We start from the raw sequence: 16,292 nt of genomic DNA, 5'->3' as shown, positions 1-16,292 counted from the left end.
TATAGAGTGTTTCGTTAGAACGTATAATGTAATATAGTATTACGTTATAACGTATAACGTTATATAGTATTACGTTTTAACGTATATCGCTATATAATATTACGTTATAACGTATAACGTTATATGGTATTACGTTATAACGTATAACGTCATACAGTGTTACGTAATAACGTATAACGTTATATAGTATTAAGTTAGAACGTGTAACGTTATATAGTATTACGTTATAACGTACAACGTTATATGGTATGTCGTTATAGCGTATAACGTTATATAGTGTTACGTAATAACGTATGACCTCATATAGTATTACGTAATAACGAATAACGTTATGTAGAATTACGTTATAACGTATAACGTTATATAGTGTTTCGTAATAACGTATAACCTCATATAGTGTTACGTAATAACGAATAACGTTATGTAGCATTACGTTATAACGTATATCGTTATATAGTATTACGTTATAACGTATATCGTTATATAGTATTACGTTATAACGTATAACGTTATATGGTATTACGTTATAACGTATAACGTCATACAGTGTTACGTAATAACGTATAACGCTATATAGTATTTCGTTATTACGTATAACTTTGTATTGTATTTTGTTATAACGCATAACGTCATACAGTGATACGTAATAACGTATAACGTTATATAGTATTACGTAATAATGTATAACGTTATATAGTAGGTCGGTATAACGTATAACGTTATATAGTGTTACGCAATAACGTATAACGCTATATAGTATTACGTTATAACGTATAACGTTATAGAGTGTTTCGTTAGAACGTATAATGTAATATAGTATTACGTTATAACGTATAACGTTATATAGTATTACGTTTTAACGTATATCGCTATATAATATTACGTTATAACGTATAACGTTATATGGTATTACGTTATAACGTATAACGTCATACAGTGTTACGTAATAACGTATAACGTTATATAGTATTAAGTTAGAACGTGTAACGTTATATAGTATTACGTTATAACGTACAACGTTATATGGTATGTCGTTATAGCGTATAACGTTATATAGTGTTACGTAATAACGTATGACCTCATATAGTATTACGTAATAACGAATAACGTTATGTAGAATTACGTTATAACGTATAACGTTATATAGTATTACGTTATAACGTATAACGTCATACAGTGTTACGTAATAACGTATAACGTTATATAGTATTAAGTTAGAACGTGTAACGTTATATAGTATTACGTTATAACGTACAACGTTATATGGTATGTCGTTATAGCGTATAACGTTATATAGTGTTACGTAATAACGTATGACCTCATATAGTATTACGTAATAACGAATAACGTTGTGTAGAATTACGTTATAACGTATAACGTTATATAGTATTACGTTATAACGTATAACGCTATATAGTATTTCGTTATAACTTATAACGTTATATAGTATGTCGTCATAACGTATAATGTTATATAGTGTTACGTAATATTTCGTATCTATTGCTGATTGTAATTGCTGGAGGTGGGGTTGCTCTTATGGGCTTCATGGTTGCGAATTCCGCAGCTTTTTCTTCCTGTGTGCGGAGAATTTCCTCCTTTGCTTTTACGAGTCTTTTTGTCCTGGCAATCAGGTTTGGTTGTGGATTGAGTTTCCGCGTCTTTTGCTCGGAGAGTCCTACGCTATTGTTGATTTCTATAACTGCTTTCTGTGTGCTTATTTTTCTTTTTAGTGTTTTTTTTTTTGATAAGTCTAGAGCGGATTCCGTTTTCTTGCTTTTTGCTTCATTCTCGGTTGCTCGGTTGTAATTTTGTTGTTTTTTTTTCTTTTATAATTTTGTTTTTTTTTATTTTTGTTTTATGGCGATGATGTCACTGCAAAGTTTTTCACTGTTTGATACTTTTTCACTTGTTATCACTTTTTCCTTTTCCTATTTGAGAGTGTTAGTTTGCTTTGACGCGCGCACTGTTAGGACATAAGCCTGGCGTCCCTTTCTGGGCTGTGAGGTCCGTCCTTTTCGGAGGTTTACGGTCAACTCGGCCTTAACGAGCGTAGCTGGCTGCCCCGCCGTGCTTCTACCTGTTTAGATTCTTAATGTGGCAATGCATATCATAGGTAGTATTCTAATTAGCTTCTTGAAGTAGATGTACATTTTTTATAGCCCTCTCAAAATACAAGGGGTAAAGGTAAATAATTCCCTTAATTAAATCATTAGTATTAAATCTATTATGAAGCTTTCAATAATATATTTTTGCTGCTATTATATGTCTTGTAGTAAGATATGGCTGTTCTAATAGAATTCCTGCCTCTTCTAATGCTCTTATTTTCAAGATGCCTAGTCTTGCGTTTTCCATTGCACTGGCAGAGATTTTATGACGTATCGGATTTGCATAAGTTATAAATAGGTCTAATTAATACTTTGTAACAGAAGATTTTAACCTCAAGATTTAGATTTAGATTATTAGAAAAATATATAATAATTTATTCCTTTTTTGGTTTTCTGTTACGGTCAAGAATTACGAGGTGGACCTTCCCCGCCGATTGAATCCTGCAGCTCATGAAATAGGCTTAGAAATCTGTTATAATTTTTCTTTTTACTTTAAAGAAAATTTGTTTGTATTCGTTAAATATATATAAAATCATACCTCAAAATTCAAGAAATTCGTTTCTTTCTTTTCCTTCCAAAAAAAATCAGGAAAAGACGCTGTTGTATAACGTTCTAATTCAGGACACCCCCTTAATACATCTACAGAATCTACGAAAGAAGCGGAAATATTTAGTTAATTCCGATAGATTTCAAAATATGTTAATTCATAGAAAATCATGAAAAATTCTGCACCGATATTCATAGTGCACGTTTTGAAAAATAATTAATCTACATACATGTTATCTTTTCTAGAATTAAGCATTAGATTCAAACATACGATAATCATTTATTATTCAAGTTATACCACACCAGAATAATTTACCTATAATTCTCAAGGAGAATTGATTGTAAAATTCTTCCAAATAGAAAAAAAATTATCTTTTCGATACATATTCATACAATCCAACATGATACGATGATAAATTTGAAACAAAATTTTCTATTTCGTCGTTTTTTTTCCATTCATTTATTTGAATTTTACAATTTGTCCAATAGGACATTTGGTAAAATGTTATATCTTGGTGTTGTAATAATATAGCATGTGGGTGGTTACCCCCAGCGGGGTACCATCTTCGTGTTTGTCAGGTTATGTCCTTTGTGAGATCTGTTGGGTGTTTCCTTTTTAGTCTTCTTTCTATGTTTGATGTGTTGATCGTTTCCGCTGTTAGCCGATTCGGGTGCGTTGCTACCCTTTCTCTGTACCTTCTTGCGTATCTGCTAATCTCCTCCTTGACCGTTGGTATTCCAAGGTCTTTCCGTATATCTTCGTTTCTGACGTATCATGAAGCGTTTACTATTGTTCTGAGGATTTTAGCTTGGATTATCTTTATTTTGTTTATATGGCTCATTGCTGCTGTTCCCCATAGTGGTATTCCGTACGTCCAGACTGGTTTTATAATTGTTTTGTATATTTTTAGTTTGTTTTCTATGCTTAGTTTGGATTTTCGACTTGTTAGCCAATGCATTTGTCTCCTTGTTGTCTGTATTTTGTCTATTATTTGATTATTATTGTCTTATTATTTGATATGCTGTCTTCATGTGAGTTGTGTATCTATGTGGAGTCCTAGGTATTTGACTTGCCTTGTTTGTATTATGTGCGTGCCGTTAAGTATAATGTTTGGTGGTAACTGTTTTCGCAGTGTGAATGCAATGTGGTTGCATTTATCGGGGTTTGCTGTAATTTGTTTATCTTGAAGCCACTTTTCTATTTCTGTGATATGTTCTTGTAGTAATGTGACTGCTGTTACAGGGTTCGTGTGCCTGACTTAGTACCGCTGTGTCGTCCGCGAATGTCAGTATTTTGCTATTGGTAGTTGTTGGTATGTTGACCGTGTATAGTGTGTATAGTATTGGTCCGAAGACGCTTCCTTGCGGAACCCCTGCCTTGATGTCTTTGACTTCGGAGTATGTGTCCTTGATTTTTATTACGAAGGTTCTGCTGCTTAAGCAAGATTTTATTAATTGTTATATTTGCTCCGGGAATTGTTTTCTGATTGTTTGTAGAAGGCTTTCGTGGTTTATTTTATCGAATGCCTTCTCTATGTCCATAAAGAGTGCTGTACAGTATTCTTTGCTTTCTAGTGCTGTTATTACTTCGTTAGTGAGTCTGTGCATTTGCTCTATCGTAGAGTGTTTGTTTCTGAATCCAAATTGGTGATCTGGTATCAGTTTTTCCTTATCTGTTATTTGTTTTAAGCGGGCGTAAGTTATTTCTTCTAGTATTTTAGAAAACACGGGAGGTAGTGAAATTGGTCCGTAAGATGCTGTTTGGTGTGGGTCTTTGCCTGGTTTAGGTAACATTATGATCTGTGCTAGTTTCCATAGTTTAGGATAGTATTGGATTCTTAATATTGCATTGTAAATTATTATGATTAGTCGTACCGCTTTTGGAGGTAGGTTTTTTAGGATTTTACCATTGATTAGGTCGATTCCTGGTGCTTTATTGTTTTTTGCTTTTTCGATTATGTTTCTAATTTCTTGTGCTGTTGTTTTAGGTATGGTGTAATGTTTGTCAGTTGATGTACTAGTGGTTACTGCATCCTCGTCGGTATGACAATTGAGGTTGTTGTTATTGATATTATGTGGTATTATTAATGTGTTGCTTAGGTGGTTGGCAAATTCTTCCGCTTGTTCTTCATTGCTTCTTGCCCATGTGTTATCTGCTTTTCTGATTGCTGATACTAGTTTTATTGGCTTCTTTATTTTTTTTATTGCTTTCCATAGGGAGTAGTTGGTATTCTCGTGTGCGGTTAGTGACTCTATGAATTTTGTGAACTCGTTGTTGTTGTGTTCTTTTATTTTGTTTTTTATTTCCTTTGCAAGATTATTTAGGTGTTTTTTTGTTTTCTTTTGATCTATGTTTTTGCCATTTCCTTTCGCTTTTCTTTTTTCTCTGATTTTTTCGAGGATGTCTGGCGGAATTATTTTTGTTTTTCTATTTGTTGATTCAGGTGTGGTGGTTGCACATGCTGCTTCCTGAATAGTTTCTGTAAGTGTTGTTACTGCTTGTTCGATGTGTTCAGGTGTTTTCAATGGGATGTTGCAGTTGATTTTGCTCTCAATTATTTCTTTAAATGTTTGCCAATTGGTTGTTTTGTTGCTTAGTGTCTCTGGATTGTTTTGAAGTTTTGGTTTTTTTCTATATGTAATTATTATGGGTGTATGGTCGGAGTTAAGCTCGAGACTGGGTGCTATGTTTAGTTTATTTGCGTTTAGTCCCTTTGTAACTGCAAAATCAAGCAAGTCAGGTGTTTCGCTCAGGTCTGTCGGCCATTATGTCGGTCTTCCCGTGGATAATATATTGAGGTTATTGTTTCTAATGTATTTTCCCAAGGTTCTACCTTGAGGTGTAGCGATTCTTGATCCTCATATTGTGTGCTTTGCATTGTAGTCTCCCGCTGCGACAAACTTGTCACCTAATTGTTGAAAGTACTCTTCCCACTTTTGAGGTGTAATTTTGTTTCTCGGCGGTACTTATACTGCTGACAACTGAAAATGGTTGCTGCTAGTTTGTACAGTAACGGTGGTTGCTTGTATATGTTCCTTACTGACTTGGCTGTGTAGGTGATGTTTAATGTCGCTTTTTATTATTACTGCGGTCCCTCCATGTGCTTTTCCTGAGGGATGCTTGGTGTCATAAATGATGTAGTACGGAATTTTTAAATAGCTTTTTGTAGCGAAGTGTGTTTCTGATACGAGTAGTATATCTATGTTGTTACTGTATAGGTATGTTTTGGTTTCTAGGGCCCTTTGTCGTAGGCCGTTGGAGTTCCAGGCTGTTATTTTAAGCGTGTCCATTTTTATTTCTTATTTTTTGCTCAGCATGTTTGTGAGTAGTTGTAGCATAAGTGTTATTTGTTCCGTTTGCTGTCTGAGAGTTGCGTATTGTTCGATTATCATTTTTATAAGTATATCAGTATTTTTAATTGATTGTTTTAGTAGTTCTTTGATTTCTGTAGTGTCCTCGGTGTTGTTGGTTTGACCCTGATTGTTAATGGGCGTTTCTTGTCTGATATTTTGTGTTACTTGCGCGTAACTTCGGTTTACTTGGATGTCTGTGTTTCTGATTGTAGATTTTATTTCATTTTGAGTTTTCAATGTTGCTTTGTTTTCCGTTGTATTTTGTTGTTGTTGATAGTTATCAACTGATCTATTGCGAAGTGGTGGAAACAGTTTACGTTGTAGTTGTTTCCTGATTTCACATCCTTTATAGCTGGCTGGGTGGTTTCCGTTACAATTGTAACATCTAACTTCCTCAATTTTCCCTGTGTATGGGCAGTGTATTGTTAAATGGTTTTTTGCACATTTAACACATACCGGGCTTCTATTGCAATAGTTTTTTGTGTGTCCGTATTGTTGGCACCGCATGCATTGAGGTATTTCTTTTTTGTAGCGTGGCGGTTACACTGTTACTATTGTGTTTAGGATTCTTTTGACTTCGTATGTTGCTTTATTGTTGGTTCCCGGTTCTAGTTCAATTAGGAATAATGGTAGTGGTTGTTTGGTGTCATACCTGGTCATATTATTGATTGATCTTGTTTTGTGGCCAATTTTGGTTAGTTCACCGCTTAATTTTTCTGTGTTAGTTTTAGGATGTAATCCTCTTATAACTACTTTGTAGCTCCTTTCCGTTTTGAGCTGGTACGTGTGGTATATAGCATTGCTTTTCTTTAGTTCATTTATCACGTTCCTATAGCTTTCTGGGGAGTTTGTTTGGATTTTTACCTGTTCCAGTTTTACTTGTTTCATTGTGTAATTTTCCTTCCCAGCTATGTTGCTTAATCTATCAATAAGCGGGTCCATTATTTGCTCCTCGACAAATATTGGTGGTGGTTTTGTAACGTGTGTTGGTTGAGTTGTGATTTTGCTTGTTGCATTAAACGTCAATTAACGCTACCTTCTCGTTGACACCTAAATAGAACGTAACACCTACATCTTTTATTTCATCGACAAAACGTTGTTTTAGTTGATTGTCTTGATTCTTTTTATCAAAATGATACCGAACATGAAAATAACCCCGAAAGTTTCGCTTAGATGCATACTTCGATTAGCTGCATTGGAGATGGACTTCGTTCGAACATGACATTCTGAGATTAAATTGAATACTGACGTTACATCTGTCGCTCAGAGATACGTTAGGCTTCTTATCGCTCTAACATATACAACTTCCACCGTTTGCAAATTAGTCCAAGCGGATCCAGGCACCGCTACGAGAGTGTAATTAATCTCTAATTTTAATATCTTGTTGTATTTCAAATGCTTTCTTTGTTCCTTACCGTTATGTTCCATGTATATACAACACATGATCCAAAATCGGGTACTAGCCGTCAATTTGTAAAAGGTGATCGTTAAGGAATTTTGAAATATGATGTAGAAGAAAATGTTCGACACGTTAAAAATGAAAATTATCGTGCAGAATAGAAAACGGGCCTTGATGTTTGTAAGAATATAGACAACTGCATTGTAATGACAATTCTGCCCGAGCAGTCGAGGTAAACAGACGCGAGTAACTGTGCTCCAGTGCAAGTGCGATAAATAGTGAATTTAGGAGGTTAAAACGTTAACGAACACTGTCGCATGGTAAAAGTGCCAAGATGCAACAACAAATAACGCCAATTAAAGAAACAAAGGTGAAATATACTACATAAATAAAGCTACAAATACAAAATGATACAGTAATGATATTGATAACAAATACAAAAATGATATTAAAAAGTAATTGTAAAGATTTCGAGTTTCAGGGAGGGTGTTGAAGTAATACTCACTTCTAGGAAAACTACATCTTCTCTAGCATTTAGTTTTCTTAGACCTCGAAGCTATTGAGTATTTAGCTCTAAATCAATTTGAATCTGAGCCTCACAGCCTTTTTTAGAATCATGCTATGCACTTATGGTGCAGTGTAGTGTAAACAGGCCAGTTTCTCGTAATTGTATAAATACACACAGGCACATGGCTTCGAAGCTCCATAGTAAAATAACGCTGCCAACGTGCGAATCTGGATTAGCATACACTGTACTTGTACTTATGCTTACTTAAATATATTTCTATTATACATTCATCCACGCATTTTCACTCTCTATTCCGAGATAAACCTCGACAGCTTTTGATGTACAAAAGAAAGAACATTTAGAAACATATAAAAGAGTGTAAAAATAAGAATGATATAATGTATGGTAATAGTGTAATACTAAACCATTAATTTTTTTCGACGCTTCAATTATAGATTATTGAAAATATATTGTTAAGAAAAGTAAAAAAGATTGGAAAAATAAAAAAGCCAACACCACACGGAGTTCCCAAGCGGTCACCCATCTAAGTACTATCCGTGCCCAGCGTTGCTTAAACTTTCGTGATCGGACGAGAACGAGTGCACTCAACGCGGTTTGAGCGTTGGCTGAAATAAATGGTTTTGTTACTTGCTTTTGCTGTAGCGATGCTCAGTTCTAGAAAAACTACATTTTCTCTAGTGCTTACTTGTCTTAATCCTGGAAGGCATTGAATATTGTTTAGCTCTAAATAAATTTGATTGGCCTCCCAGCCTCATAGCCTTTTCTAGGAATATGCCATGCACAGATGGTGCAGACGAGTATATATAGACGGGCCAGTTTTCGTAATTATATAAATACCCATAAAGTCATGGCTTCGAAGCCCCTGTTATAATGTAACGCTGCCAGAGTGTGGATCTGCTTTAGTATACCCTGTTCTTATACTTATATTTATACTTATACTTACAGTTACACTTATACTCAAATATATTTCTGTTACACATTCATCACACGTGCCTCGAACAGATAACTTCAACAAAGATGATTGGAAAATTCTTCAGCCTCCTTTCCGTTGCTTCTGGCTCATGTGTTGTCTGCTTTTCTGATTACTGGGATTAGTTTTATTAACTTCTTCATTTTGTTCGTGGCTTTCCATAGAATATAGTTGGCATTCTCGTACGCAGAGAGTGAATCTATGAATTTTGAGAATTCGTTATTATTATGATCTTTTATTTTACTTTCTATTTCCTTGCAAGTTTGTTTACATGTTTTTTTGCTTTCACGTGTTCTATGTTTTTGCCATTTTGCTTTCGCTTTCCTTTTTTCTCTGATTTTGTCAAGAATGTCTTGTGGAATTATTTTTGTTTGCCTGTTATTTGATTCATAAGTAGTAGTTGCCCATGCTGCTTCTATAATTTCTGTCAATGTAGTGCCTGTTCGCAGTGGTACATATACTGCTGACATCTGAAAGTAATTGCCATTAGTTTGTATTGTAACGGTGACTGCTTGAGCGTGTTCCTGATGGATTTGGCTATGTTGATGTTAAGGGTGGCGGTTGGTTAGTTACTTGTGAATAACTTCGGCTGCCAAAGGTGTTGGTGTTTCCATGATTAGTGTTCTATACGTATTGTATTGTTTGGTGTTGGATCTGCTTCCGTAATATCTAGTTGCTGTATGTTCTGCTTCGAAGCGAGTAGCAGGAGGGTGTGAGGAAGCAACACCATGTTAATGATCATAGAGATCAACTTTTGTCTTACATATATGATTATTATGATTATATTATTCTTACTTTGTATCTAACTAATGTCTAATAAATGTTATATAAAATAAATATTTTTTCATTTTTAAAATCCTTTGTAAACTCTATAATTAGATTATAATTTAGCTTGCTCAATAAAAAATTTAATAACACTGAAAATTTTTAATCATGGTTAATATTTTAAATATGACGCTATTTACGTATATTATAGGTAGTGTTAATAGTCACACAATTTTTTAATGAATTAAGAAAAAACTAAAAACAAACTTACTTTCCAATATATGCGTCAAATATAAAAGCATTGAAGATATGTGTACATATTTCATTTGAAAATTGTAGTCTTGTTGAACTTTTTTGTTGGTAATAGTAATGCATGTTTAATAATGGTTCATAATTAATATTCATTTAAACAATGTTTTCTGTACTAAATGGGGTATTGTCGATGTGTCTGCTTGAAATAAATGGTGAGAAATTATAATAAATAGATAATATAGTATTAGTTATTGAATAAGTTTACTGCTTTAGTTTATATTCTTTACCTTTCGTGTTTTCACCGAAGAATGGAGCCAAACACAAAATCCTAGCTACTCGATCGCAGTGTTCAATGGTGGCCGATTTGTGAAGTACATCTTGCGACATTAAGAACCTCATCTCCTTTACAGCAGTTAACAGACCTGTGTGTACAACTATGGCCTAGGGACAGTGTGGCATATTAGCGAAATTAAAAGCGTAAAGTCATTAGTGTCTAATTTTATTAATGAAACTTAAATACATTTTTTATGCTGGTTATATATGTCGGGTTAAGGTTGGAATTTTGGGCGCGTAACAACTCTTCACGTGAATTAACCACTGTTTTACACAACCGAGATTATTTTTACACGTAGACACAAGTCTACTACAAAGATTAACAAATAATAAGTCTAGTGAATAATAAGCTTGACAAATTATTATTTGTTAAGTTAGTGGATAATAAGTTGATCGAATAATAAGTCTAACAAGTAATAAGTCTAATGAATAATAAGTTCAACGAATAGTAAGTTCAATGAATAGTATGATTTACGAACAATAAGTTTAATGAACGCTATTAACAATATTTTTGAGTTCAAACGAATCCATGGCCAACGGGATAACTCTTTACTAAGCGTAGACTGATCTTAAGCACAGAAATACGATGGTTGAAAACACGACGTGTCACTCTCCAAAGCAGTCGCAAGAATGCCAGCCTCGTCGAGATTTTTCTCGCTGTACGATTGCATTTGTTTTTCTATACCCGTTTGGAAGCATCGAGAAGGTTTCAAACGCCGTTGCTAGGCAGTTTCTGCCTGGAGTTTGATTAGTAATACAATGTATGACCCACTGTATCACACGTGGCTAGGTCCGCTCCTAGGCCGCATGCCGCCACAACCACATTTCTCGGAAAACCCATACAACCACTCCAGACCTCCGTTAGGCAAAACGTACATCCCGTGACCGTGGCTACGTTCGGCGATCAATTGTCACCTCGAACCCAATCTTGATATCACAAATCTCGAACAATTACAGCTATGATAAAATCCAGACTAGAGTACTAGAGGATGTTCCCAAAATTTCCAAGGAACGGCTTCGGCTTTCCTTTCATCTCCGACATATGTATATGCATGAATTGTTCGAGAAGAAGAAATTTTTATAAAATCAAGTTTCTTACCTTGAAGAGTAAGTACCGTCGGGGGCCATCACCTCGTCTGCGGTAGTGATCGTCGGTGTGTTTATTATTGGATTTTATTATTCAACTCGGGTATAATTATTATTAAAACCTTTAGTTTTATTCATTTATTTTGATTAAAAATAAACACTGAATAAAGATTGCGGTTTATTTATTCGGACTAATGTCGCGTATACAAATATATTTATTTATAAAGATAATTTTGATCTCGCCAACGAAATGAACACTTAGAAGATTTCTAATTTAATTGTGACTTAGACTGAGCAATTAATGAGAGACCGTCGAAACGCAATGCACGATAGACGACAAAATAATCGTGAAACGTAACGTACAATTAACGACAAAATAATGAGCCGAAACGTAACGTACAATTGACGACAAAAGAATGAGCCGAAACGTACAATTAATGACAAAATAATGAGCCGAAACGTAACGTACAATTAGTGACAAAATAATAAGGCGGAACGTAACGTACAATTAGCGAGAAAATAATGAGCGATGTTCTGTGTTGCTGCGTTTATTTATAATAACATCCCCCACAGGGTGGCGGTCAACTGATAGTTCGTTTCCGTGGGAATCGGGATGTTGCAGTTTGGGGTTCCCGAACTCGTACGTGAGAGAATGTAAATTCTGTAATCGTTGATGTCTCCTCTGCTTCGTTATCTTGTCTTTGACTTCCAGATTCCCATCGTTGGTACGTGAGAGAATGCAAAAATCTGTATTTTGACTTAGTTCCCATCGGTCCTATTTTTTCGCTGAGGTAGCGTCTTTGAGGCTTGGAGCCTTCCATGCTGATCTAGTCTTTTCTCGAGAAACTTTTATGTTAGTACTGTGGGAATATTCTATGTTCCTCGGCGCGTGGAAGGGCCGGCGACTGGCGTCTCATTATTACATCGACACCCGTTCCGGCAACACGCACGATCCGCCGCTCTCCCATAGTAAGGAGTTCCTCCGATTTATCTTGCGTAATTTTGGTTTTGATGAATATTTCCATGTTATGGTTGCTTTCGGGGTTTGATTTGATTTTCGATTTTTGCTGTTTTCGTGAACGTAGATTTCGGTGATTTGGACCCCAACGCCCGAACGATGGTTGCGGAGGCATCCCCATCAGAGGTTCTTACGCGGGCCACCCTAGTGCGTATTCGGTCTGCTTAAATTTATCCTTTTCATTTGTCTTTTATTCATTTGTTTAATTAAGTTACATTGTATTGTTTCAGCGCAAGAGGAAAAGTAATTGCGAAGAAACCGTGAGTGATTCTAAACGATGCATTCAACGCATGAGGTGTAACGAGCTTTATCCTGAAGCTCCTTGTTTTGATTTCGATTTGCTTCGGTGGTAATATTGTTCGCATCTACATATGTATTTGTGTGTCGGTGCGTTAGACATTTTACTTAGTTAGATACACACACACACACACATATATATATATATATGTCGGAGATGAAAGGACATCGGAGTCCTCCCTTTGGAACCCCGGGAAAATCCCTTAACACCGTAGTCTAGATTCTATCATAGGCGTAATTAAACAATTGTCGTCTTTCGATCCGATTGTATTTGTTCAAGATTTGTGATAATGAGCTTGGGCTCGAGGCGATAGCCAGTCGCCGAACGTAGCCGCGGTCACGGGATGAACGCTTTGCCTAACAAAGGTATGAAGTAATTCTATAGCTCTCCTTAAAAGAAATATCTCTGGCGACACACGACAATAAACATTCCAACGGTCTCTGTCCCGTGGCCACACGCAGTTCCTATTCTTCGAGAAAGATGATTGCCAGATGTCGATGTCTCTCCACAGTACGTGATCAGCTAGCCCGAGGGCCGTTATAAACACTAATATCTAGTTACCTAAAGTCCTTCGAACAGATAAACGGTCTTTGTCCCAACTACGGGAAGATAGGGGAGATCTATTTCTTTCAACGAACGGCGTCTCCCACTAGCAACTTTCCCTCGAGGGCGGCTAGCATCTTTTTCTAACCACCGATATGGAGATTGACCAATTAGCAGCAACGCCAATTTCCCTCACCTTCTAAACGAAGGCTATCCTCGACGAATCCAAGAATCTCGTGTCCTTAGACACACCCCATCATAGTTTTCCTCTGCAGCATAATCGCGAAGGAAAGTCTTTCTCTCTGGTGAGGTCGTATTAGCGAGTTACGTAACGTCTGCACGCTCGGTGGATATTCCACGTTTTAACAAAGAGTCCGACTTAGATTTTGTGAGCATGTTCATCCACCATCCCGTCGACCGCGGATTCGTTATTGAGCCTAGGATCATTGTCATTAGTTTCTCGAGTATCTAATTACCACGGTTCCTTGTCCAATCCTATAATAATCGTATCTGCACTAGTCAATGTCTTCTCTATTGCTTATCGACAATGCGTAAACCAAACGACGATTCGTTTCACGCCCCTAATCCTAATTGCAATGTAAACCCGACATATATATATATATATGTCGGAGAGGAAAGAACACCGGAGCCTCTGGAATGCTGGATAATCCTGCAACATTGTAATCTAGAGTCTACTATAGCTGTAATTAAACAATTGTAATTATCCAACCTAACTGTAATCGTCCGGGATTAGTAATAATGAGCTTGGGCTCGAGGCGACCGTCGGTCGCCAACGTACCCGCGGTTAAGGGATGAACGCTTTGTCTAACAAAGGTATTTTATAGCCGCCATTAAAAGAAGTATCCCTGGCAAGACATGACAGTAAACATTCTAACGGTCTCTGTCCCGTGGCCACACACAGCTCCTATTCTTCGAGTAAGATGTTTGCCGGATGTCGATGTGCTCATTAGCAACCTTCTCTCGAGGGCAATTAGCATCTTTTCTAATCATCGGTATGGAAATTGACCAATTAGCAGCAACGCCAATTTCCCTTACTTTCTGAACGAAGACTATCCTCGACGAATCCGATGATCTCGTGCCCTTAGACACACCCCGATATAGTTTTCCTCTGCAGTATCATCGCGACGAAAAGTCATTCTCTCGTGAGGTCGTATTAGCGAGTTAATTAACGTCTGTACGCTCGGTGGATATTCCACGTTTTAACAAAGATCCCGACTTAGATTTTATGAGTACGTTCATCTATCATCCCGTCGGCCGCGGATTCGTTATTGAACCTAGGATCATTGTCATTAGTTTCTCGAGTATCTAATTACCACGGTTACTTGTCCAATTCTATAATAATCGTATTTGCACTAGTCTGTCTCTATCGCATATCGACGATGTGTAATCCAAACGAAGATTCGTTTCACGCCCCTAACTCTAAATTCCAACCTTCTCCGACATATATATATAACAATTTAAATAATTTCATATTCAAATTTAAATAAATTCTGTGCAACGAAATCGAATATTTATTTTATCCAACTTTAATCCTCTCCCTGCCAGTATCCCTGCACATAGCAGGTTAGCCGAAAACGTGGAATTTATCTATCAGTAAGCTAAACACTGGTTAACGCTACCCATAAGTAATTAATTTATCAATAAATTATTTCAAAAATAAGTAAAAAAGAAACATCTCCAATCGAAACAGTCCTCAGACTGTTTCTGGTGGCAGCAATTACCATATAATCAATATTTCATATAGAATCAAATCATTTAAATCTTTCCCTTCCGATTAAATTCAAATTAGACAGAAAATAAATTAAGCAAAAATCAAAAGCTTAAATTTGATTTAAACGAATACGTGACAATACTATATAACGTCATACGTTATAACGTAACACTCTATAGTGTTATACGTTATAACGTAATAATATATAAAGTTATACGATATAACGAAATACTCTATAACGTATTTCGTTATACCATGATTCCATATAACGTTATACGTTATAACGTAATACTATATAACGTTATACGTTATAACGATATACTATATTACATTATACGTGATAATGTAATAGTATGCAACGTGATACGTTATAACGTAGTACTATACAACGTTATACGTTATAAGGAGATACTATATTGTCACGTCCCGCGCTCGTAACGAAGAAACGAAAACTACTATATGCAAATCGCGCGAGTAAGGATTCGAATACACAAATGAACACGGGCTATTACCAATAGCCGACTCGCGATTTGAAAACCTATGGTTCAATATCATATAAATCAACCAATAAACAAAATATATGTATATAACATTAAATAAATCTACCAATAACCGACTCGCGATTTGAAACCTATGGTTCAATATCATATAATGTAATACTACAATTAAACAAGAATAACCTATGATTCGACAACTCGACGAAGAATAAACTATGATTCAAAAATCTAACCAATAACAATCAGTATAAAATAAAATAAATAAAATCGATTAATAAACTGATGGAAATGTCGCAGTACGATTTGAAAATCTAACCAATAACAATGAGTATATATATGAATGAGAATATATATGAAATCAAATAATTAACAGTCTAATGAATACATAACCTAAAATACACAATACTACATTATTAAAGAATTTATATGAAAATCACATTGTCAGAAATATGTATATGTGTGCGTGTTCTATACTATTAAATCAAATTAACAATCTAGTAAACATAAAATGCATAATTAAAACTAGCCAACATTCCAGCAAAGAATTATATATGAAAACTACATTACGAAACATGCATGTATATGAAATCTATATATCAAACCAAACTACTAATAATCTAAATGAACATAAAAGAAATAGAACACCCAACATAACACTATTGAAACTAACTAACATTCGCACAATCTTAAAGAATTTTATATGAAAACTACACTGTCAGAAATATGTATATATGTGTGCTTTATATTATTGAATCGAACACTCAATAACCTAGTAATTATAAAAATACAAATCATGAAAACACATTATTAAAATTAACTAAGATTTTAAAATTAAATAAATTCTATTATGAAATACAAAAATAAA

The 16,292-nt window shown here is 35.3% G+C and overlaps 2 long non-coding RNA genes and 1 pseudogene across 2 annotated transcripts in view; 1 reads left to right on the top strand and 2 right to left on the bottom strand.

Annotated features, from left to right (window-relative positions):
• The window catches only part of LOC138189142 (uncharacterized), a 288,383-nt gene that overhangs the window by 217,485 nt on the left and 54,606 nt on the right, over positions 1-16,292 (top strand). The gene's annotated exons all lie outside the window — the stretch shown is intronic.
• On the bottom strand, positions 8,420-8,539 carry LOC138189184 (uncharacterized; annotated as a pseudogene).
• On the bottom strand, positions 8,820-10,442 carry LOC138188971 (uncharacterized). The gene is made up of 3 exons (XR_011175773.1): positions 10,208-10,442; positions 9,940-10,087; positions 8,820-9,588 (listed from the first exon to the last, which is right to left on the bottom strand). It is a non-coding gene; the product is annotated as an uncharacterized LOC138188971 (long non-coding RNA).

The sequence above is a fragment of the Bombus flavifrons genome, chromosome 18 (assembly GCF_040668555.2).
Source record: "Bombus flavifrons isolate JBK064 chromosome 18, iyBomFlav1_principal, whole genome shotgun sequence".
Lineage (NCBI taxonomy): Eukaryota > Metazoa > Arthropoda > Insecta > Hymenoptera > Apidae > Bombus > Bombus flavifrons.
The sequence above is the reverse complement of the archived record's forward strand: the minus strand, read 5'-3'. Positions and strand labels throughout refer to the sequence as shown.